Genomic DNA, 25,249 nt, shown 5'->3' with positions numbered 1-25,249 from the left:
GAAGATGATACATTGACAAAAATATTAATTCAATGGAAAAGTACTCATTTAAATAATAATTAACAGGCATGTAAGCATAATTACAATATAAAATGTTGCAAATGTTTTTATTATGCATATATCATATTTTAGTATATTATTGTTGCAATGAATAAAATATTTCTTTTATTTATGATATTTTTTTCCAATTTATTTGTCCTCCTTTTCATTGTAAAAAAGTTGGTCACCTTAGCATTTTGGACAATAGAACGTGTTTTGTCCTCCTTTTCATTGTAAAAAAGTTGGTCACCTTAATAAAGCCCTTTTAAATGTTGCAATTGTTATATGATTAACGTTCTGATTGGTTGGAGAAGGTGTGCAGAGTGGCTCAGAAAGATGTTGGTAGGTAGAACTGCTAAATCTGCTTTAAATCAATGACCTGCTGCTTGAAATCAGCTAGTGTACATTCATAGGCTATCAGGATGGCTGGCCATGAAAATCCATAAAGTTGCAGTTTGGCTTGAATTGCCTGGCACCAGAAAATCTGAAAGCTATTGGTCATAATTACCCTTTATTCCAGCTGACCAAGCCAGCTGAAAAAAAGAAATCTTATGCCAACAGCAGAAGTTTTTATTTTAAGTAGACCAGCTTCATAGTTAAGCACCATTTGAAAAAGTTATTTCCAAACTTGGACTGAACTCTTTCTGGAGGAAAGAAGGATCTGTGGCAGCCTAACTGATCTAGGACCTGGACTTGCATTTTAGCTGAAAATATTTTAATCACTGCAGGTGTTCCCAGTAATCTAGTCATGGTTGTCCCAAAGGTGCTTTCTTTTAAAAGACTGAGAATCTCCACAATCATTTAGCTATGCACTTTGGGACACTTCAAATAGTGCAGGAATATGAATGGATTTCCTGAAACAAATTGCAGACTATAGGATTCAGCTGGCCCTAAGGGCACAGATAAACCTCCAAATGGCCTCAACAACTTTCAAAAAGCGGGCTAAATAATTGCAAGGAATATAAATCCTTCCATTCTCCACCAATCAGTCAGAACTAAAGAAACTTTTTGGATGAGAAGCAAATTGTATTCAAGCAAAGCAAAATCCAGTTGTCTTTTGAAAGAAAGCACCTATAAGACAATCATGACCTAGATGACTGAGAATCTCCATAGACATTCACCTTTTTTGTAGATTGGGATCACCAAAGCTAGGTCCCAGTCATCAGAGCCCTTAACATGATTGTCAATATCGATGATAGGGAAGCCAAAAATGGGTAGCCAGCAGTCTAAATTGTTACACATGACCTCCGTTGAAATGAAGAACTCTGGAGCTTTGTTTGATTTCAACTGCTTAATTAGTTTTATGATTTCATATCTTGACATAAGGGCCAAGAGGGGAACAAATGCTCTTCATAGTCTAATTCCCTATTCATATGGAATAATTCCACTTCTGTATAGAAATGGAATCTGAAATGGGTTTCCCCAACTGAAGCAAGAATGAAAAATGAAATTAATAAATTAGGGTGATGAAGCATAAATCCATTATTAATGTGGATTTTAAAAAAAAAATATCTATCATAATAGGCACAAAAGAACCATATGATTAAATATTCTGTGCATTGGGGTATGGTAGCAAAAGGCTTTCTTTCTTTTAGATTCTGGACAAAATCCTGAAATACATCAATTAATCTGCAGTTCCCATGGGGAGACACACTCTATATTCTTTCATCTAGAAGCAAATTTTAACCTGGTTTAAAAGGTCACAGTGTTGAAAGAATATTCATTTAAAAAGTAGCTTAAAATATATCAACAATCCATGACAAATAACAGTGTGTAATTTAGGTTAAGAGAGACATGGATTATATAATCTAAAACCAGGAAATCCAATAGTCAGAATATTATGTTGTGCCAAAATTCAACCATAACTAGAAAAATATGTTCTTGTGTAAATATATGAGATTGTCAGGGGTTGGGGTTTTTTTTTTGTGTGTTCTAAGTATTATTAGTTAGAAAATTATCTTGGGTAATTTCCTGTTTATTTGCACCTTACGACTCTTAATCAGTCCCTTTATCCAGATAAGAACAAACAAACAAACAAACAAACAAACACACACACACACACACACACACACCACTCAAGCTTGGAATTTATTTATTTAACATTGAAAACATTTAATTGGCAAAACATATTAAAACCAGGAAGAGACAGAGTGGCATGAACAATAAACAAGAGACAAAAGGGCAGAGGACTTAATAACAATCTAGATTCTCAGTATTTATATATCAAAAGGCACAGGACTTTACAGGGTTATTTGAAACAATAGGTGGCATTTGACTTGAACCATATAAAAGAGGATGCCATTTTGTTAATTCCCGCTTTTATAAATATGGCAGTACCAAAGCAAAGCGCGAAACATTAGATGATTCTCCCTCTGTCTTACACTGTCAAACATTTTGGTGGAAGGAGATGATGCATCCAACCTTACTGAATTATACAGCATCCCACAGGCTATCCTAGACAATTGTGATTTCTACACTTACATAGCTTATTGAAACAAATTGTGTTTAGTATCCAGCAGGTCACGCTTCATTAATAGCATTTGACTTAACTTCAGGGATAACAAGAAGTAGTTCATTAATTCTAATGTTTTTGATTGTAGTCTCAAAACATTCAGATTTGTTGATGTTGTTTGGAGAAAGAGAGGGGAAACAAGGAAGGTTCAAGCATTTAAAGGTTTCTTAAATATGTCATATTTATTCATTACATATGAACGATAGCTGATGTACACAAGTTAAAATAAGTATAGGCAGTGATTTATTTTATTGTATTACACTGGTTTTCAAAAGAGAATCTTCAGGTGCTCGATTGCTTTCAAAGCTTTCAGCACAATAAACTGAAAACTAGTGCATGTCTTATTTAAAAATTAGTTGATGAGGCTAGAGTTGCTTCAGAGAGTAAGATCAAATTTTTGTTATTAAATTAAATTAAATTGACTTAGCGCTGACTGAAACATGTCTCTTCTGAAAAGTCATACAGTATTTCATATGCATACTCTTGCTGGAAGATGTGTGTTTTCGGCTTATAGAAGAAAAAAGGCACATTAGATAAGTAAATTAAGAGGCTACTTGGCCTAAATTTGTCATGAATTAATTCATATTTGTAGATATGTGCTATCCACAAGATCTCAACTAACAATCCATTTGTTTATTGTTTATAATTGTTTGTTAACATTCTCAGGTCTCCTGAGTGGCAGCTCACTATCTGTGTTGCTACAGCACAAAATCTATCAAGGAAATCTCATAGTTCTAATTTCAGAGAGCTCCCTGAGAAAAAAGTATCTGAAGGAATAATATATGGAGAGATCAGAGAGAAGGCAAAATCAATGCCAGGAAAATTTTCACAAAAGTTGTCAGGTTTGAGAGTCATAGCAGTTTGTTGTGGTCAAATGGTTTCCTAAACAATCCTGCAATTCTGTTCAGGTAAAATGGATGCTGATCAGACCAGGTTTCACATTAGCTTCCAAGTAGGACTATTTAAGTTAAACAAATGCTCTATCCCAGTGGTGGACAACCCGCGGCTCGGGAGCCACATGCGGCTCTTTACACCCTTTAATGCGGCTCTTCTGTGTGCCGGGTGCCCGCTCCCCTCCCTCCTCTCGGGCTTCGGAGGGAAGCTTCTGCAAAAGCCCGGGCGAGTGACAACCAATTTTGGTCCTATGACTGCAGAATGCTGCAAAATACCATAAATGCAGGCCAGTTGTTGAGTGTTTCAAATGTGATTGGAACACTCAACAAGGTGACCACAGTGTGTGTGTGTGTGTGTGTGTGTGTGTGTGAGTGAGACAGACAGACAGAGAGTGGAACAGAGAGAGGGAGTGAGGGAGGGAATCAGAGAGAGACTGACAGACAGACACACACACACACACACACACAGAGACAGAGAGGGGGAGGGAGGGAGAGAAAGATAGACAGACAGAGAGAGACACACACACAGAGTGAGTGATTAAGTGAATGAGTGAGAGACAGACACACCCACATACACAGAGTGACAGAGAGAGAGGAAGGGAGGGGAGAGAGACAGAGGGAGAGACAGAGACAGACACACACACACACACACAGAGTGAGTGAGAGACAGACACACACACACACACACACAGAGTGACAGAGATGGGGGAGGGAGGGAGAGGGAGACAAAGAGCCAGAGAGAGAGAGAGAAAGAAAAAGAAAAATAGAAAGAAAGTGGGAGAGAGAGATGAAATTAAAAACAACAACATACAAACCTGACTTACTCAAACTATCCAAGGAAATGCAAGGCCAATGTTCACATTAGTGGTTGTGACTTTATCAGTCATTGTCAGGATGTAATTTTCTCTACATTGTAAGGCAAATTTTACGTAATTTAACGTTATCGATAAATAATATTGTTCTAAAGTTTTTGTTTTATTAGTTGTGTTATTTGTATCCTCCCGACCTATGTGGATACTTGCATGCAGAATATTCTCAATAAAAACTTATTGAAACTAAAAACAGTGTACCATCCTATGTATTTTCGGTTTTAAAAATGTGGCTCTCAAAAGTAAATTTCAATCGTGGTTTTGGCGAGATTTGGCTCAGTTGAAAAAAATGGTTGCCCACCACTGCTCTATCCTACACATTGACAGAAAAAAATCACAACACAAAATCCAAGCTGAGTGGATATGACCTCGTAGACGAGCCACACACTGTCAAGGACCTTGGAGTACTCATCTCAAATCATCTAAGTGCCAGAGCTCACTGTAACAGCATTGCCAAAAAGACATTAAGAGCTGTTAACCTAATCTTGTGTAGCTTCTTCTCCGGTAATATACAACTGTAAATTAGGGCATACAAAACTTTTGCTAGACTAATTCTTGAATACAGTTCATCTGTCTTGAACCCACACTGCAAATCAGACATAAATACAATCAAGTCCAGAGATATTTCACGAGAAGAGTCCTCTACTCCTCTGCTCGCATCAGAATACCTTATGCCACCAGGCTTAAAATTTTGGGCTTAGAGAATTTAGAACTTCGCCGTCTTAGATCCAACCTAAGCGTAGTACATAAAATTATCTGCTACAATGTCCTACCTGTCAATGAATACTTCAGCTTCAACCACAACAATACACGAGCTCACAATAGATACAAACATATGGTAAACAGCTCCAAACTCCAAATTAAATTGTGGAACGTACTGGTCACAACATTCCAGAATGTACTCTTTAATGCCATCGAGTAGTTGATCTTGGGCTTTTAGCACAACTGTAGTAACCAGTATAAAAGGCAAATTATGCAGTGTTAGCCACACTATGATTTACTCAAATCCTGCTGTTGCCAGTCTACCAGGATGGACTCTTGGAATCTGTGAGCGTCCCAACTAAACCTATTTTCCTAACAAGACAGATACTGAAATTTACAATTAGTTCCTGGTATTATCCAATGCTACATACCATACAGAAAAAAACAATCAGGATTTTACCATATTTCACATTTGCAATATGTAACTTCGAATTTTAGTTTCCATGGATACTCTCTCTACATTATAATTCAAGCCTACGGTTTCAATGCCAGTTATGATACCCACAGACACACTGTGTGTGTATATGTGTGTATGTATGTAACATACATATTGTGTGTGTGTGTGTGCGTGTGTGTGTGTGTGTGCATTCATTTCTCTACCATAAAAATGGTATAACAAACTATCATAATATATAATAGGGAAAGATAATTTTTAAATCTGGTATATTAACCCTATAGAGAGAGACATGGAAGAATTATCCTGAAGCTCCATGTAAAATTTGCTGGAAGAAAGGACTACTCAACAGTTCTGAATAGACATGCATAAAATGTACAGATGTGTTTATAACAGCTCCTTCTATGACTAGAAACTTGGAAAGTATTAGAACAAAACTCATTATCATAAGTAATCAGAGAAAGACATGTGGGTTAAGACCTTTTGTAAAACAGACTTGAGCAAATAATGTTACTGCTTTTAGCAAGAATATGATGACACAGAGTGCTTAAAGCATTAATTTATGAAAGTTTAGAAGAAAGGCCAAGTCTGCTCAGTGTTCTCCGTTTTTATGTATAGTAGGGGTGGAATGGAGAATGCAGTTCAAGGGCCAGTTCCTTTCCAGGAACTGCACATACTTCCTGCATGACAGAAAAGGAAACCAAAGAAAGGTATCTCAAATTCTTGACCATTTTGTACCAATTAAAAATACTATCTGGGCTTCATCTTAATTAAGGTGTTCGATTATAACTGGGGAGACCAAAATTCTAATCCGATTTAGTCTACTTCTAATCCAGATTCCATCAAAAAACCCATGGACCAGTAACTCTCTCTTAGTCCAACCTTTGTCACAAGTTTGTAGTTTTGGAAAAAAACAGGCAGAGAGAGTATGCCAGTTTAGTTCTTGCTAAAAAAAAAAAAAGCAAGATATAAAACCACACAAAGAAATAATCCAACATATAAGAGCAGCATTCCTTTTCCTAGGAAGTAATGCTTGAAAGAGCTCTCAACTGAAATGGTTAGAACTGGATGGATGAGTTCTTCTTGGACTGGTCAAGACAAGCCTTGGTTTCCTATGAGAAAAACTTTCCGACCTTCTCAATGCAAAGAAATATGTACCACTTTCAGAAATAAAACATTATTTAACATTTAATTATACCCAGAACTTAAATTATTTGCATAAAACAAAGAGTCGTGAAATCAGTAACTTTTTAGTTCAGTATTATTTTAACCACATAAATGTAATAAATGGTCATTCAAAAGCTGCATGCCCCAAAGTTAGTCATCTTTGGCAAACTGTATGTTCCAAATAGTCTTCAAGTGAGCAAGAGATGACCTAGTTGATTAGTGGTACAAAGCTAAATGCAACATCTTTCTAGAAATTTGGAAGCATACATAGTATTTATGTATAGTTCTTTAAACTATTTTGTTTTCCTTCTCTAAACTATTTTCCCTGTGCTGTTGTTTTTAAAGTCCAGTGCTGCACTCTTTTACTATTTTTCCAGTCACCTAAAGTAAATCCCTGGATTACAGCTTCAGTATCCATCAGTAGCCAGCATGGACAGCACTTCTTGTATTTATTTATTTTTTAAACAGAGGTTTTTATTAGTTTTACAAAAAAATTCAGGAAAGGGGATAGTGGATAAAGTTACAAATTTTGACAGCTACATTATGCAGGAAATGGCACCATCCCCCACCCCCCAGTTCTCATAACTTTCACTTGTTAATACATTAAGTAATTACTACTTAGCAATATTTTGACAGCATATTTTACCTTATATCTTCAAGTAATTTCAATCTTTTTTATATCACACAGAAAAAATTCCCTATATTAGCAATTGCATTATTTTTCTAATTCACTTTTGTGATCTAAGTTTTCTCAATGTTGCCCCTTCTCCCCCCACCAGCCAGGCTCCGGCACCTCCCGTGTCTTGTGTATCACGTGTGGTATCATCAGCTTTATCTAGGAGCGCTTTGTTTTTTTCCATGAAGGCCTCGGCCTCCATAGTTGTGTTAATTCTAACTCTAGTATCCTCCCAGAATATCAGCATACCTTCTGGCAGAAGCCATCGGAACCAAACCCCCTTCTGGTATAGTTTCTTCGCTAAAAGCGAATATTTTTTTTCTTTTGTCTCTAACTTTCTTTGGGATTTGTTTCAGAATGACTATCTCTCTATCCTTGTATTTTAACACTTGCCCCCTTTGTGCACTCAGAATCTCATCTCTTGTAGTTTTTCTAAGAAATTTAATGTGGACCTCCCTTGGAACATTGTGTATTCTAGCATAAGCTGAATTGACTCTATAGACCAGGTCAATATCCCATCCCAACTGCTGTCTGTCTTTTTTGATATATTCAGCTAATAGTGTTGTCATCATCTCCCTCAAATCCTCATCATCAGCCTCAATTACATTTTGAAATCTAAGGAAAAAAGACATCCTTTCAAACTCCATTTTTATCTGATGGTTCTCAAGTTCTTGGTTTCCTCTTTGGATCCCTCTCACCTCGGCCGTCCCCTCCTCCAAAACTTCCAGTCTTTGTGTATTTTGAGCCGTTCGGTTTTGATTTTCTCTGAGCTGTTCGTTCACTTCTTTCAGTTGATTCTTCAAGTCCTCCTGCCCCTTTAAGATCTTTTGAAGCATCTGTTGGGTTAGGTCCTCCTCCGGGGCCTTGGGCTGTAACAGAGATGTTAATGTCTGTTGCCCGCTGAGGATGTTGGAGCAGAGCCAGCAAAGCCTGGTATCTCAGGTGGTGGTCTTTTCGGTGCCATTTTGGTAAAGAAAGCTCAGAGATGTCTATGTCAGTACAATAAAAAGGCAGCTGTAAAAGGGGATATCCAAGAGAGATCACGAGGCAGGCAGTGCAGGCAAAGATAAAGACCTTTTCTATAGTTCAAATCCAGACAATAAAATCCATTATTCCAGATCCAGAATACAGTATATCAAGAGATATCTCTGAGTGTCACGGAGACAAAGAGAAAATGCCAGCAGGTTTCATGGGTGGAGTCAAATTTCAAAGTGCATAAAGACAGCGGAAGTGTGCCATCTTGCCTTGCCAGCACCGGGATTAGGAGGCAACAAACCAAAAGTTTTCAAAGTTTTCAAAAAAGTCAGATCATCACCTCTCTTTCACAATTGCAGCAGGGTATTTATCTGCTTGCTTGCTGTGAGTGTGATTTCATTCCAGAGCTCTCCCCACTCCTCCTCCCCCGAGGGTGGAGAGCAGTTCAAAGCCGCTTTTCCAAGGGGGGGGAATCCCCCTCCCTCCAATCACACTTCCCAAGAGCAGATTGAGGAGCTTTAAAAAGCTGGCAACCCTTCTTTTAACAGTCAGAAAAGGGAACGGGGAGAATTTCCACCTCACCACATTGCAACCGCAGCCTTCCAATTGTCAGATTCGTCCAGCTGTCTCCACGTGAAAGCGTGCAGAAGTCCCCCCCTTTCGCCTCCCAGTGCCTAGGGCAATGCAGGGAGCCCCCCCGCGGCCACCGCCGACGCAGAGGACCCCCAGCTAGCCGCCCCTTCGGCAGGAGACCCTACAAGGCTCCCTGTGCCCCCCAATCAGGGGGGAGCCCACCAAGAGCGCGCAGGGCGAGCGAAACACACCCGTCGCTCTCCACAACCGGAACCGGAAGCCCAGCATTTCTTGTATCTTAATAACAAGAACTGGAAGATCACAAACTCCTGATGCCTTGTTTAAAGAGAATTGTTGATTATTGAATTGTCTCCATTAGGAAAGCTACAGACTGTTTTGCATTTTACAAAACTGGTATAGGGCCAAGTTTAATCTGCACAACACAGCACACAAGACATCAAGTCTTTTAAAAATATGTATAAAATGCATTGTATACTTTAGCCTGAAAATTATACAAACTTAATGAAGATATGTTTATATTCAGAATTCATTAGGTTATAGCTTCAGATATATTGAATAAATGCTACTATGCGTAGCTATTCTTTTTTTTCTTCCCCACAATACTTTTTGTGATAAGAAAAAAAGATAAAAGGAACTGAGAAGATTTAAAAGCACAAAGGGAAAATCTTACTGTGTGGACCCTGTGAAGCAAGAACTAAATAATAGTATCTCTTCTGAAAGCACTCTTAGCTTGGTCAATACAGTGTGGCAAATTGAAAACAGAAGTCTCTCAAACCAGAAAGAACCTCCAAAATACCAGGTGAGTAAATACGTATATGGTACATTTATAGATTTAATTATAACAACACTGCTTTTATGCCTACCATAAATTTAATAGCTTTTACCCCAGGATATATAAAACTGATAACAAGGTGACAATAAGACATTTCAGAATAACTCCATGTATAAATGCACGTATCAGGAGTAAGGGATTTACAATCCTTCAATTATTCTTGTGCTTCCAAATTTCAAGATTCAGCCACTAAATCTGAAGGTAAAATACCAATTTTAGCAGTACAATTTTTACCTATAGGGCCTCACTAAATGGTTGTTAAAACTATGAAGTAACACCACCTCCCAAAAAAGACTAAAAATTTCCGACAGCATGTTATCTACCTTTCTAGCTACATTTCCTATATACTTTGAAAACTACACAAATAATAAAAATATTGTTCCCGTCCCATTTAGAAACACAGAAAACAGAAAATTATTATTTTAGAGAAAGAGAAGTGTTGGGAATACAAGTAAACAAACATCGATTGCCTAAAAATTTGGGAATAATTAAACCAACAACTTAATCATGTTTACAGATAGTCCTTGACTTATAACACTGGGAGTGCAATCATTCAAAGTTATGGCAAAGTTGTGATGAAGTTGAGATCTGGGGGTAGTGCCAGCCAGTTGAGACTGCTGAAGGCTGCCCTTCTCCCTATTTAGCCCCCAGCCCCATCAATGCTGCCACTGCTACTGAGCTGTGCCACTTTGTAGGGCAACCAGAAGATGGAGTGGTGATGGTGGAATAGATTGTTGGGAGGAGTTGAAGAAAATGCTATACTTTATGAAGTGAGGCTTGGGGCTTGAAGAAACCAAGCTGGGAAGGTCTTGGATTTGTCTGGGTCCTTGTCTAATGACTGGTGGATTCCAGTGACGTGCGGTGAGGGTTATGGCTGGGGAGGCTGGTGACGTCATCAGGAAGGCGGGGAATGGGACCACGTGTGCAGACCACGTGTGCAGACCACGTGGTCTCGTTCTCCGCCTTCCTGAGTGAACATTAAGGGGACCGCGGCGTAGCATTACTTCCTCCACTGGCACCAGTCCCTTTCACCCCGCTCAAGCCTTGCCGCCTGCAGCCACTGCCCCCCCTCGCTGCTCCTTTCGTTGCTTGCCCGCCCGCCTCTAAGGCACGCCAAAGCCTCCTTCGTCCCCCCCAGCGCGCACCCTTTTTATTTCCTGCGACACCCCCCCCATTTCGGGAAAGCTTTCCCCATTGCCTGGGGGGTGAGGGGGGCGGCTCCTCTCCCCCCACTCCCTCCGTCCCTGCCTCTCTCCTCAGCCCCAAAGCTCCGTCCGCGCGACTCACTTCCAAGGCGATGGCTGCTCCATCCCGCTCCGGCTCTGGAAGCAACCGAAGATCAGGCTGCATCGCTCGCTCGCTCGCTCGCCGGACTGCTTCGGCACCATTCTAGCTACCTTCGTCCATCCGCGCCCGGGAGATGCGGAAGCAGTCCGGTGGACGAGTGACTGAAGATCTCGCTGCCTCGCTCGCTCACTCGCCGGACTGCTTCGGCGCCATTCTGGCTACCTTCGTCCATCCGCGCCCGGGAGACGCGGAGGGAGAAATGTTGTAGGTGCCTCCAGATGACGAACCAGTCGCTTGCTTTCGTCATCGGGAGGCCGATAACATTTCTGCCTCCACGTCTCCCGGGCGCGGATGGACGAAGGTAGCCAGAATGGCGCCGAAGCAGTCCGGCGAGCGAGCGAGCGAGGCAGCGAGATCTTCGGTCACTCGTCCACCGGACTGCTTCTGCATCTCCCGGGCGCGGATGGATGAAGGTAGCCAGAATGGCGCCGAAGCAGTCCGGCGAGCGAGCGAGCGAGGCAGCGAGATCTTCGGTCACTCGTCCACCGGACTGCTTCCGCATCTCCCGGGCGCGGATGGATGAAGGTAGCCAGAATGGCGCCAAGACAGTCCGGTGGACGAGTGACCGAAGATCTCGCTGCCTCGCTCGCTCGCCGGACTGCTTCGGCACCATTCTGGCTACCTTCGTCCATCCGCGCCCGGGAGATGCGGAAGCAGTCCGGTGGACAAGTGACCGAAGATCTCGTGCCTCGCTCGCTCGCTCGCCGGACTGCTTCAGCGCCATTCTGGCTACCTTCGTCCATCTACGCCCGGGAGACATGGAGGCAGAAATGTTGTCGGCCTCCCGATGACGAAAGCAAGCGACTGGTTCGTCATCCGGAGGCGCCGACAACATTTCTCCCTCCGCGTCTCCCGGGCGCGGCCGGACGGATGTATATAATATTATATATAGTATTTAATATTATATACTATTATTCCATGAAGAGAGGTGAGGCCCTGCCTCCCTTGCCTCTACTGACCGCACGTCACTGGTGGATTAAGTTAACAATGGCAATTTGAAGTCCTGGCATTGCTATCACTAAGCAATGTGATCATGTGATGTTTAGCAACAGAAATCCCAGTCCAATTACCCTTGTAACTTACAGGACTACCTGTACTTATTTTGATCTAATAATTTGGAAGTTCATGTGGAGAATAGCACAAGTTCAAGATAATTCACAAGTTGGTATTGTGAATATCAAACTATTCAATATTCAAAAGTAATCACATTTTCCATGAAAATGGCAACTTGCACATCTTTCTCTCTCTCCTCCCCTTCTCCCTCTTCCCCTCCCTGAACATCCTATTACTTTTTGCCAAGAATGATTATTTCTTCGTCTTTTATTTTATTTCTATAGCCGCCCTTCTCAACAAGTGACTCTTCATATATTAATCTGAATATACGAAAATACTCATTTCAGCAAACATATTTCTTTTCTGGATTTACATCTGTTTTACTATCTTATTTTGACTTCAGAACCAATCACAATAACTAGCATAGTTTTGAGGTTAAAGCATTTACAGTAAGATCACAGTAGAGTACAAGTCTGCATCGATCTCAGGTCTCCGTATGAAAAAAGAATGGATTGGAACCAAGCCACACTCTAAGTTATAAATCCCATTCCAAGGGAGAAACCATTACAAGTGGTAAGAAGACTATGGAGTAACCCTTCCACAGGCACTGGTATGGAAAGGGAAGGAGAACCAAAAGACAGCCATCCATATTTATAGGGGTTCCACAAAGAACTTTCAAAAGCAATAATGTAGCTGAAGCTCCTGTGTCACCAGAGAAGACAGACAAGGCTTGAAGGAGAACCTTGGCTCAAATACTATTTGGTTTTGTCATAGTTAGTGTATAAGGGAATATAAAATCTTCTGGGAAAAAGGTTGTTCTTAATAATAGGAAGTAATGGGAACATGATAACATAAAATTGGCAGCAACAGCAAGCATGCCGGGGGGGGGGGGGAGGTAATAATAAACTGAAAATGAATGGAAACATAGTTTTGTTAGATAAGGATCACACTTATCCAGGCTGCTTTGATGGGGAAAATATTGGCCTCAATTATTGACAAGATCAGAATTGAAGCAAACCCATAATTCAAAGCAAGAATATTATTCATGCATTTGTAGTTTGGAAGCCATCTTTAAATTTTTGATCAGAGTGTCCTAGGAGCTGTTATCACATATTTTCCTCACCTACATATTATGCCTTTAAAAGGTATTATAGAAATGTGTATTTATTATTTTAACATACTGAAAGTAATGAAATCAAACTATACAATATAGCATGGACATTAAACGAAGCATTCATATAAGGCATTTTATAAAAGATTATTAGCATATCTGCTAATTATTTTTAAATGCCAAAAGAACCTTTCCATATGATTGCTTTACAAAAAATATTTTACATAGAGAACTAGCATAATTCATACCCTTCTAGTATTAAAACTGCCATAGGCAGCCTGTAATTAAAATCAATTTTGAAAGACCCTTTAAGCTTTCAATACTGTACATTTAATGAGATTCAGAAAAGAAAAAGAAAATTTAGACAATGGATGAGTGTCTTAATTTTTATAGCAAGAGTGTCAATGGGCTTTAAACTATGACTTATAAAACAAAAATATTTAGAATTAATTAGACCCGAATATGCCTGTATTGAATTGTCTGTAAGAATTGTCTAGGATTTTGTTGGAGATGTAATAAGGATAATACTTATTTAAAACACATTTTTATAATGTTCTATATTTCCTAAATTTTGGGAGAAATTAGTGAACCATGTAAATGTGAGTGTGTGACAAAAGCTAACATTTTCAAAGGCTAAAATTCTTTTGAATTACTTACCTAGTACATGGAATTTGACAACTGGAAAATGTAAATGGATTCTCTGTGCCCTTTCAATGGGAAAAAGATGGCTATTACAACACTGGAAAGATAAATGTATGGCCCCAAGACTTGATTACACTTGCTATATATAAGTAGATTGCCTGTAAGCCTAGACTTTTTAACAGATAAAAGAAATATGGGACTCATTTACAAAAAAATACAGTAAGTTTTTTAAAAAGCAATAAGTGTATTACAAATGTGTAGGTATATTTGCACAATGTTTGTGTTTGATAATTAGATGAGTTGACCCTGTAGTCCCTCAATAGGGGACAGATTTGGGGCAAAAGGATAGAGCTGAATGTTTACTGATCAGATGCCCTTCCTGATGCCAACATGAAGTTTGCAGAAGGTATCTTTTCTTTGTACCATAAGGGAGACCCATCACCGGCTACCTAGGATTCAGCTCTCAACATTCAGAGTGGGAGGTGAGCACCTTCACCACTAGACCATCATGCCACTCACATTTGATTATATATATATCCAAGATACAGAACAGGAAAATGGTATCGCCCTCCTCCCTTACATCAAAGGCACCACAGATAAAATCAGCAAAATTCTCCACAAGCACAATATCAGGACAGCCTTCACCACTGACCAAAAAATAGCCAACATCTTAAGAAACCCCAAAGACAAAATCCAGCTAGAAAACCAAGGAGTCTACGAAATACCATGCAAAATCTGCCCAGCAATATACATAGGACAAACAAACAGGAGAATAAATGCACGCATCACAGAACACAAAAATGCAGTAAGAAAAAAAGAAAAAACTTCTTCCCTTTTCCAGCACCTTAAAGCTACAGGACACGAAATCAACTTTGAAGGAGCCAGGTTAATCTCCAAAACAGAACACCTCCACAAGAGAATAATCATGGAAGCCATCGAAATAGAGAAACACCCCCACAGCATGAACAAACGTGATGATACCTCCCGCCTACCAAACATCTGGAAACCAGCATACCTACACCCGTGAAAATCTACGAAAACATATATACATATATACATACATACATACATACATACATACATACATACATACATACATACATACATACATATATATATATATATATATATATGCTGGTTTTGTTGTATTCGGGTCTTTTCCCATGTAAAGTTGAGATTGTCTTTGCAACGTTTCGGCAGGATCGCACCTGCCATCTTCAAGCGTGGGCTCAAAATGTGGGCTTAAAATGGGAACGGAGCTGCCGTCTTTCTGTAAGTCTTGGTGGGAGGGGATGGGGTGCTTGCTTTGTTTCAGTAAGTGGAATGATTGGTTGTGTGGTTGTATCATGATTGGTAGATTGGTGCTGATTGGTGCAGGCTGCGTGTGCATTGTTGTTTTGTATTATAACGGCTTGGGTGTGGAATTATATATAGAATTGTAACTGGTTAGTATTATAGATTATTATTATATGGTTATATATAACAATATACAATATAACAATATTATATTCTAACAATGTAAAAATATAATTATTCTTTATATTGTTTTTAGTTGTTTCTTTTTCACTTACTTTTACATATTTGTTAGGTATTTTATTAATAATGTATTTTTGTATTTTGCTCCTTTTGTTCTTTTTTCTTTTATTATTTTAAAAGCAATAAAAACTAAGCAAAAGAAAAGCTTCAATAAATTTAAATAAGTTTCTCATTTTTAAAAAATATTGACACTTAAAACTCATAAACAAAATCAGGAAATAAACAAGAGACAAACAGGGGGGGGAGTATTCACCCCCTTTGAGAGATTTCTGAATGTTTCCTAACTTTGCCACTGAGAATTATTGGAGCATTTTGTCCTCCCCAAAGCTCTAATAATTTAAGTGGCAAAGATGTGGTTCCAAAAATGTACACAGAAGTCAGAGTGAACAAATTACACCACCACTTGGCTCTTCATTTATTTCACAAACATAATCAACCAACACACAGTGGACAATGTGGAAGAGTAACCTCTTTCTTATATTAAGTAACTACCTGTAGCTGCCAAAGCTGCAATTAAGCACTGGCCTAAATTAGTGACCAGTCTCCCATAGTGTAATATCCTCTATGGCAACTTAGTAACATTTAATATATGAGTAGCATAAACTACTCACTACAGAGCCTGCCACAGCATCTTTATGGAAGTTAGATAGAACTTGGACTTGACCATTCTAAAACTCTGAATTTGTTCTTTATCCATTCCCCTACTTGACTTGCTTGTATGTTTATGATGCACAGGCACATTGCAACAAAATGCACAGCTTCAGTTTCAGTTGACAGATTTCCTGTGAAATTCCCTGCATGCCCCAGATTTAAGAAAAAAAACTCTCCTTCCAGTTTTACTTATTCAAATGATTAAATCCTAAACTGTAGGAATCCTAATAAGCATTTGTAAGCTACAGTTTGAAACTGTATAGCTTCTATAAGCCTACTGTTGAGACTAAGCACATCTTAGTTCAGATACGTTTACCTGCAGTTACTAAAGTATGGATACTTCAGAATCACTTCTTCTTCCAGTGACTAGGGCAATATTATCTTAATAATCTTTGAATATAATTTTGAAAAAGTAAAATCTTCTGCAAAAGTATTGTACTGTTAAATGTCATCAGAAGGCAAACAAAACTTTTACATTTTAAAATGTTTGTTTTCTAATATAATTCATAAGTTCTTGTTCTAGGCGCATGAACCGCACATTTTAAAAGAGGCAGAATTTCCATTGCATCATTATAGTTACCCTATTTCCCTGAAAATAAGACCTCCCTAGATAATAAGCCCAATTGGGCTTTTGAGCGCATGCGTTAAAATAAGCCCTTCCCTGAAAATAAGCCCTCCCCGAAAATATTGCAACACAGCAGTAGCCATGAGGTGGCCACGCTTGCCGTCTCCTGCACCTCAAAAATAAGATTTCCCTGAAAATAAGGCCAAGCATTTATTTCAGGGGTCAAAAGACCCTGTATTATTTTCAGGGAAACAGTAGTTAACTTGACTTTTTTGACCATATCCTACAGACCTACCTAGTAATGCATATTATAATATTCTAATATAGGTTAAACAAACCTCAAGTTCCACATATGCCCAATTTTCTCCCTTACATACTTTAGTGAAAGACCGACTCACTGCCACAATATGGAGAACTACTATGATAAGTATATACAGCTAGTTCAGAGGCAGACTGTATTCAAATTAAGACTCCACAGAACAATCAGTTAATAGAAAAACGAGCAAGACATCTGTCACTATAAGAAACAAGTTACAAACTCATTCCAATGTCTCAATATCTTACTGAAAATTCAGACCCAAATTCTCATTGATGTACCTTAATATACATTTGTGCAACTAATCCCATTGGCTACTAGGCAGCCATTATGGATGAATCATTATCATTCAATAGCTTTTCTGTTTATTATTATAAACAGAACTTGTAAACTTATTATATTTTTAGAATTATCCATAGCATATCTTTGCATATGGCAATTAATACAGCTTTTCAAAAAAGCAAAGATTTCCTTGAATCAAATGTGTTGCAGCTATCAGTGGAGACTTGGGCTGCATCAACAGAAGGATAATACAAAGATCAAGGTATGAGATAGTACTGTTCTATACCTCAACGATGAAGCCACATTTGGAATACTATATGTAGTTCTGGTCACCACAATACGAAAAAAGGCTAGTCTCTATTGCAGAGAAGAGCAATAAAGATGATAATGGGTCTGGAGACTATATCCCCATGATGACGAACCTATGGCATGCGTGCCAGAATTGGCATGCAGAGCTCCCTCTGTGTGCATGTGAGCTGTTGCCTCAGTTCAGTTCTGCCACACATGTGCGTGTGCCTCCCACCAGCCACCTTGTCTTTGAGTCTCTGCCATGCATTTGCAGGGACAGAGCACATGGGGGGGGGCATGTGTAATGAGTGGGAGGCAGGTAAAAGTGTTGGAGGAATGGCACATGTGGGGTGCAGGGCGCATGCGGGGGAAATGTGTGCATGCACGGACACAGGGGGCATGCACAGGGGGCTTTGTGCATTGCATTTTGGAGCTTCGTGCATGCATGCATACATTTGCACATGCACCCACTCGCTTTGGGCACTCGGTCCGGAAAAGGTTATCCATCAATGCTATATCCCCGTGATGGCGAACCTACGGCACGCGTGCCACAGGAGGCACGCGGAGCCATTTCTGAGGGCACGCGAGGCATTGCCCTGTCAGTTCCAGTGCACATGCACCCGCCGGCCAGGTGATTTTCGATAGTTTTTTTTTAATCTCCGGAGGATTCCCTGAAGCCTCCAAAGGGCGAAAAACAGCCCAATGCAAAAAGAGCTGCCGGAACGGGGGAAAGACAAGCGGCAAGGAAAGAGGCTTCTTTCACTCCTGCTGGCTGCTCTGTTCCCCCCTCCCCCCTGCTACTAAAAAGGATCCTGCCCGATCGCTGAGAGAGCTGCCAGCACGGGGGAGACAAGCGGCAAGGAAAGAGGCTTCTTTCCCCCCTGCTGCCTGCTGTGTTCCCCCCTCCCCCCTGCTACTAAAAAGGATCCTGCCCGATCGCTGAGAGAGCTGCCAGCACGGGGGAGACAAGCGGCAAGGAAAGAGGCTTCTTTTCCCCCTGCTGCCTGCTGTGTTCCCCCCTCCCCCCTGCTACTAAAAAGGATCCTGCCCGATCGCTGAGAGAGCTACCTACCTGATTTCCAGCTCCATCGCGTTTCTTGCCATCGTGTGCAGAGAAACAAAGTTTGTGGGACAAAAAAAAACTTCAATCAATAACAACTTGGGGAAGGGGAAGAGATCTCCCAAAGTTGGAATTGATTGATTGAAAGGAGTTTTTTTTAGTCCCACAAACTTTGTTTTCCTGTCCAAAACGGCAAGAAACATGATGGAAAAATGCTACGGAGGGGAAATTAAATAGGCAAAGAAATGCTTGGGAGAAGCGAGGACCTGGGCGATGGGGGGTGGGGCAGACTCCATGGAGTGGTGCTGAAATGGAGAAAAGGGCAACAGAGCAACCCCTTGAGGGGGAAAAAGCTGCTTTTCCTTATTTCCTTGCTACTTGTCTTTCCCTCATGCAGATTGGTCTCTTCCTCATTTCCCTTTGGATTGCAGGGACCAGGCAGGATCCTCTGTGCTAGCACGGGGGAGGGGGGGAACAGAGCAGCCACCTTGAGGGGAAAAAGCTGCTTTTTCTTCTTTTCTTGCTGCTTTTCTTTCCCCTGTGCCCAGTGGCGTAGCGTGGGTTGTCAGCACCCGGGGCAAGGCAAGTAATTTGCGCCCCCTAAAGCGAGGGCGACCCGACTGCAGCTGCCCCTGGGTCGGCATCAGTCAAGTGAGGCTCTCCATGCTGGCCTCCTGCCTTCCTCCCGAGGAGGAGCTCGAAGGGCAGCGGGAAAAGGCTCGACTGAAGGGAAGCAGGTGCCGCGGGGGTGGGAGGCGCATCGGGGGCTTCGGGAAGGCGCCGGCTTCCCGGGGCGCTCCAGGCGGAGTGGGAGGACGCGGTGGCGTTGCAGCGGTGGGCAGACGGAGCGCAGCGCAGCGCCGCTCTCCTTCGGCTCCGCCTGGAGCGCCCCGGGAAGCCGGCGCCTTCCCGAAGCCCCCGGTGCGCCTCCCACCCCCGCGGCACCTGCTTCCCTTCAGTCGAGCCTTTTCCCGCTGCCCTTCGAGCTCCTCCTCGGGAGGAAAGAGACGGCCACAGTCCGGCAAAGGGCGTCGCAGGGCGAGTCAGGGCGCCCCCCAGATGTTGCGCCCGGTGCGGCCGGCCCCCCCTGCACCCCCCACGCTACGCCACTGCCTGTGCCAGCAGCTCCCTTCCTCATTGGTCTATTGACTGTAGTGCCCAGGATCCTCTTTAATAGAAGGGGAGAATTTAGCAACTGGACTCACACCTGCCATTGTAAAAAGGGCCCAATCTTTACACAGGAGAATGATAAGGGAAGGTTTTTTGACACAGGAGCACACTTGAGCATCCCCCCACCCCCACCCCAATCTCTGCCCGTTAGTGGCAGAGCAACCTCTCCCCTCACTGGGTGTTAGCCAAGGGGAAGCAGGCAGAGCAGGGAGTGGCGAGGAAGCCTTGTGCAAAAATGCGCGGTCCACACAGGTGAGCGGGGACATTACGTTATGTGGGTCGGCACTCGAGTTCGTGTGATAGCGCGCACGTATGTGCTTTTGGCACCCGAGGCGAAAAAGGTTCGCCATCACTGCTATATCCTATGAAAAACAACTAAAGGTATTAGGAATGTTTAGCTTAAGAAAGAGAAGACTGAGGGGAGATATGTCAGCAGTCTTCCAATACTTGATGGGTTGCCACAGGAAAGAAGGCATCAATTTATTCTTCATTGCACCTGAGGGCAAGACAACAAGCAGTGTGTGGATGCTCATCAGATCCCACCTGGAACTTCCTGACAGTAAGAACTATTAAACAATGGAACAGCTTGCCTCCTGGATTTGTTGGTGTTCCATTGTTGAAGTTTTTAATGAAAACATTGAATAGCCATTTGCTCGAGCTGGTACAATGATTCCTGCCTTGGGCGGAAAGTTGGACTCCAAGCCTATGATTCTATGAAGCTCAATGTAGTGTCTATGCAATTTTATTGGTAGCGATATGAAACTGGTCTGCTACTGTTTTATTCTGTTTGTAATTCCCAATTTGTTCTAATATCTTGAGATTTTCTGGGCGTCTTCTGTTTATTGTTTATACAATAAATATCCATACTAAAAGTCGAATAAAACCCAATTTTTAGCTTTTTGGAGATTAGCCATAGTTAATTATTCTGCCATTTGTCAGCAATTCATTCATCAAGTCACTACCACTTAAGAAATTAACCTATGCTTTCCCTGTACTTAGCTCTTCAGTGCTTTTTTGACATCCTTGCTTCAGGCCATCCATAGTTCTATGTTCCTGGGTTTTACAGTCACATCTCTGATAATCAGCAGTGATTATTTCTTTATAAGGGCAACAAATGGCTTTTACTTCTAAGAAGAGCTGAGATTGGTAAATGCAACCAAACTGATTGGTGGCTACATAAAAGAGTTAACTTGAGGCCACTTCTGCAGAGTTGAGAGCCATTCATTGCCATTCTACTCATTGTAGGAACCCATTTTCTCCAAATGTCCTTTTTCAATATTCCATAGATACCTCTCATTCTCACAGAATGTGACCTTAAGACTACCATTTGAATCTGGCTTCTCCTAGAAACCAGAAGTTGCAAGCAAAACTATCATTTTTCTAAAGTAACTGCATTAAGAGCTGACCTTCTCACATTTCTTTTCCTTTCTTTCTTTTTCTGGCTGTGATCACTGTCTTCAGAAGATGTACAGTTAACCTCACTTGGCTCTTTCTCACTTACGCTTCCAGCATTTCTTTGTGAGTTTTGTCTACTCTCTATAACCTATCTAACCTGTTTAGCACTGCAAGTGATGGCCTTTTGTTGTGCTTGCACGCGAACTTGTAAAACTCTACAATCAGCCTATTATATTTCATTAATTAGATTTACAGACCACCCAATTCCATTGCAACTCTGACAGCATAAAAGAGAAAACAGTTAAATGCAATTCTCCCTCTCCCCCCACCCCCGAGACCTCGTTAAAAAATCAATAGAATCCAAATGAGGAATCGTCCATCAATGGGTTCACCACCCACTCTCTGCCAAGCTCCAAGGAAGGAACAGATTTTAAGGATTTGTTTCAATAATACGACGGTGGGAACTAAACAGATCTCTAGGTAAATGTAGATCCTCTGTTCTTCCAGAAGATAAGTGCATCAACAAAAAAGAGGTGACCTTATTTGATCAACCAATCTTAGAATGTGGCTTTCCAGTTTGTATGGGCAATAATTATGGAAGATATTCTATCAAGTAACTAGGCCCTTTCACATGAGGGATTTTATAGATGATAATCAGTTCCTTGAATTGCACTCAGAACCCTACTGGTAACCAATGCAACACACAAAGAAGAGGGGTTAAATGGGCTTGCTGTGATATGTCCATAATTCCCTGTGCCACTGTCGTCTGGATCAGTTAAACCTTCCAAGTGGACTTCAAAGGTTACTCTGTGTAGAAAGATATGTAGTAGTTCAATGAGAGATGACCAAAGCATGAGTGGTCATTTTAAAAGAGTTCTGGTCAGACATCGTGCAAATGACACTAGATCAGCTTGTACAATGGTCTTCCTGGACATAGCTGGTATCTGCTCTTGAAGGTATCAAATTGTACACATATCTAAAGGGCAACTGCAGCCTTAATCAAGAGCAGAGATTGAGAATTTCCAGACTCAAAACATTAAATCATGTTAGAGTTGAAAGTGAATTTCACATTCTCCATCCAGAGACACATTGTTGCCACGTACTGGGATAAGAGCTTGACAAGACCCTCGTCAGTCCATGGTACAGATGAGCACCAATGTCCATTCAAACCCCCTTCTCAAAGTCCTTGAACAGTGATTCTTTAGTTAGAGGAAATTACCGTTAAGGGGGTTGTTTGGATATATTCTTGGGAGTACAATTTGCAATTGCTCATTTGTGAGTTGAGGATCCAATTGGGGATAGTTATTGCAGAGATGCTTGTATAAAGTAAGAGAGTTAAGAGGAGGGAGGCAAAATACATTGTTTCCAACTAGAAAAAAGGAAACTGGTTCAACACAGTTTAAGGATAACAACCCTAGACCATGACCAACTTGCTGTGGGCAGCCACAGAGGCGCTACTCACAATGAACACCTCTTTATCTGAATCTAGAACCAGCTGTAAGAAGACCTCAATTTCCTTGGCCCACTGTAGGCCCCAGTCCTAGCAGGCAAGGCATATGTGAAGCCCAAAGCAGGAGGGCTGGTTTCAGAAACTGACCAATCATATGACGAGGGGAGCAGCGGTCCCTGGTGAAACCCTTACATGATACTACATCAAAGACTGTAATAACAAAAAATATAGAAGCAGGTCAACTTCAGTAACATAGATTGCCTACGTGGTTGCACAGACAGTGGTAGGTTTCTGAGACTTGTGGGAGTAAGAAACATGGCCCTTGAGGTGACATGTATGTGCATGAATGTTTACAAATAGCGACTGGAAGCAGCTACATACTAATGTATTGGTTGGACATTTGTTGGACATTGTGTTGTGGCCAGATGATGCAGAAGACAGAGTTGATACACTCAGAGCTGGTGTGCACCAAAGGCCTGATGTGGGAGCGTGCAGGAAAAACGGACAGTTACCAAAGCTGGCCCCTGAGGATTAACATAGAAAGTGGTGATTCGATTTGGCCTATGTGAGTTTAAGGGAAAAGAACAGCTGCAGAGGAGAATTTTAGCAACTGCTCCGTGTGTGTTGAGTTTGGTCTAATTTGCAGTGGATTTCACAAATTCTCCCCTTCTGCAAGGAATGGCAAACATGGAGCACACACCTCTGCACCCTTAGGGCAACCATGGTTTCACCAGTCAACATTAATGTAATGAAACATCAAATCTGCCTTTCAGCTGGACAACACATTTACTGCATCGAAGTCTTTGCAAAGGAAGACCAGGATCACTCGAAAATGTACCTCTGCATTTAACGCAAGGACAGAGCCCACCCATCTCTTTCCACTCTCAAGAGAATCAAATTCATTTAAAAACAAAAATGTGCCACAAAAAAGGGCAGGGCTTTCCTCAAGAAATATAAGCAGAAGCACTTACTTTTACTGACTGCTGGCTCTTGCTGAAAACGGCAGACTTTTAACGCCTCCACATCACCTCAGGAAACTTATTTCCCAAATTATTTCCCATCCGCTCAGTTGAGGGAAGCTTCGGAAAAAGGAGCCATCTCTTCGCTTCGGAGACGAGCAGCCAAGGCATGGAGGGGGGCTCAGGTGGCACTCTGGCGAGAATCCGCTGGCGATCTGTGGTGATCTCAAAACTAGGGTTCTTTAGAGACCCATCGGGAATTACGGCGGAGGGGTCGGGGTATTTCGCTGCGCACATCCAAACACAGAAAAGAACAAAGCTCCAGCTTGTGGAGGGGGAATGGAAAGGAGAGAAGCCAGAGCTGCTAAGATCCCTTTTCAGCAGCGCCAGATCCCCGTAAAAGGAGCCAGAATAGCCCGTTCTTAGATTCTCCAGTGGCCGCGACGCTACTTCCCCTGGCTGCCCAGTCTAGAGGCGTTGTCCATGCCTGCAGGCTTAACCCTGGAACTAAGGCGCCAAGCCGCTCGGTATCTTCCGCCGTCCCCCCCCCCTTTTGCTTTTCCCAACGCCGCCCCCCTCCCCCGATCAGCGGCAGGGGAATCTGGCCGCTCTCAGCAGCGTGTTGCTTTGAAACAACCGAGTTGCTGCAGGTGGAGCAGACGCTGAGAAAGACGGATCCGGAAAGCTCAAGAAGAGGGGGCTTTCCCCAGTGGCCTGTTGGGAAGGGGAGCGAAGATGCTGATGGGACGGAAGGAAGTTTTCGCGGTGCTGTCAATTAAAAGCCTTGGCGCCATTCATCGGGAAGTGAAGGGGTTGTTTTTTACCCCCCCCCCCTCCGTAGCAGTTTCTGCAGCTGTTCGTTTTCTCTTTCTCAGTGTTATCTGAAATTAGTCGTCCACTTCGGTGAAGCTGCACGCTCGCAAGATTTTGCCTTCATCCCTTCTTATTCCGAGGGCACTGATTCGTCCAGTCTCCTATCTCTCTTGCTTCTAGAGGCAGATCGTAGAAACCGAGGCAAACCGCAAGGAGGTGATTAATTAATATGCGAATCACTAAGTTGGAATAAAACAAGAGGGGCGGAAATCTGTCATGATATGACTGAGCTACCGCACAGCTAATAGAAATTCCAGGAAGGAGAGCGAAGCAAACCCCAAAGTTCTACTTTGAATTAATAAACATGTGTTGCTTAAATTCTCTTTCACTTTTCATACGGGATAGCCGGAAAGAACATTTTTTAAAGTCTCGCTATTCATATTTTTCTTACTCTCATCAGCACCGAATCACTCTTGTTTTTTAAAAAATGAGTTTCGGCGCAAATTAAAATGTTGGGGCTATGCGATCAAGAGCAGCATCCAGGAAGTTATTTCCAGCGATAATGTAGCCGGAAACGAGTAAATCCTATGGATTTTATAAGATTTATCCTCTGATAACTACGAAGAGCTGCGGAATCAGCTGAGAACGTGCCACGAATGTACAGTTCCAAGCTTCAGCTTCAGGCTACTTGGAAAAATCAATGTCAGGTATATTTACCCCGATCGCTGTCCAACTGAATGCTAAAATCTAAATCGCAATAAAACTTGGCTAAAAACTAACGTTTCTTTTGATGTTTATAGAACAGACGAGGGATCTGAGGATGTGACAGAGTTTAAGTGCTACACTCACCGTCCAGCTCGGTCACATCTTCAGCCAGAAGTACTAGAAGCAAAACGGT

The 25,249-nt window shown here is 41.8% G+C and overlaps 1 protein-coding gene across 1 annotated transcript in view; it reads right to left on the bottom strand.

The window, feature by feature from the left end:
• The window catches only part of SNTG1 (syntrophin gamma 1), a 220,754-nt gene extending 196,677 nt beyond the window's left edge, over positions 1-24,077 (bottom strand). Inside the window, exon 1 of the mRNA XM_081953428.1 lies at positions 23,551-24,077. The gene's annotated coding sequence lies outside the window, so the exon portion shown is untranslated. The remainder of the gene's footprint in view (positions 1-23,550) is intronic.
• Positions 24,078-25,249: the final 1,172 nt, after the last annotated feature.

The sequence above is a fragment of the Natrix helvetica genome, assembly GCF_964273705.1.
Source record: "Natrix helvetica genome assembly, chromosome: 4".
Classification (NCBI taxonomy): domain Eukaryota; kingdom Metazoa; phylum Chordata; class Lepidosauria; order Squamata; family Natricidae; genus Natrix; species Natrix helvetica.
The sequence above is the reverse complement of the archived record's forward strand: the minus strand, read 5'-3'. Positions and strand labels throughout refer to the sequence as shown.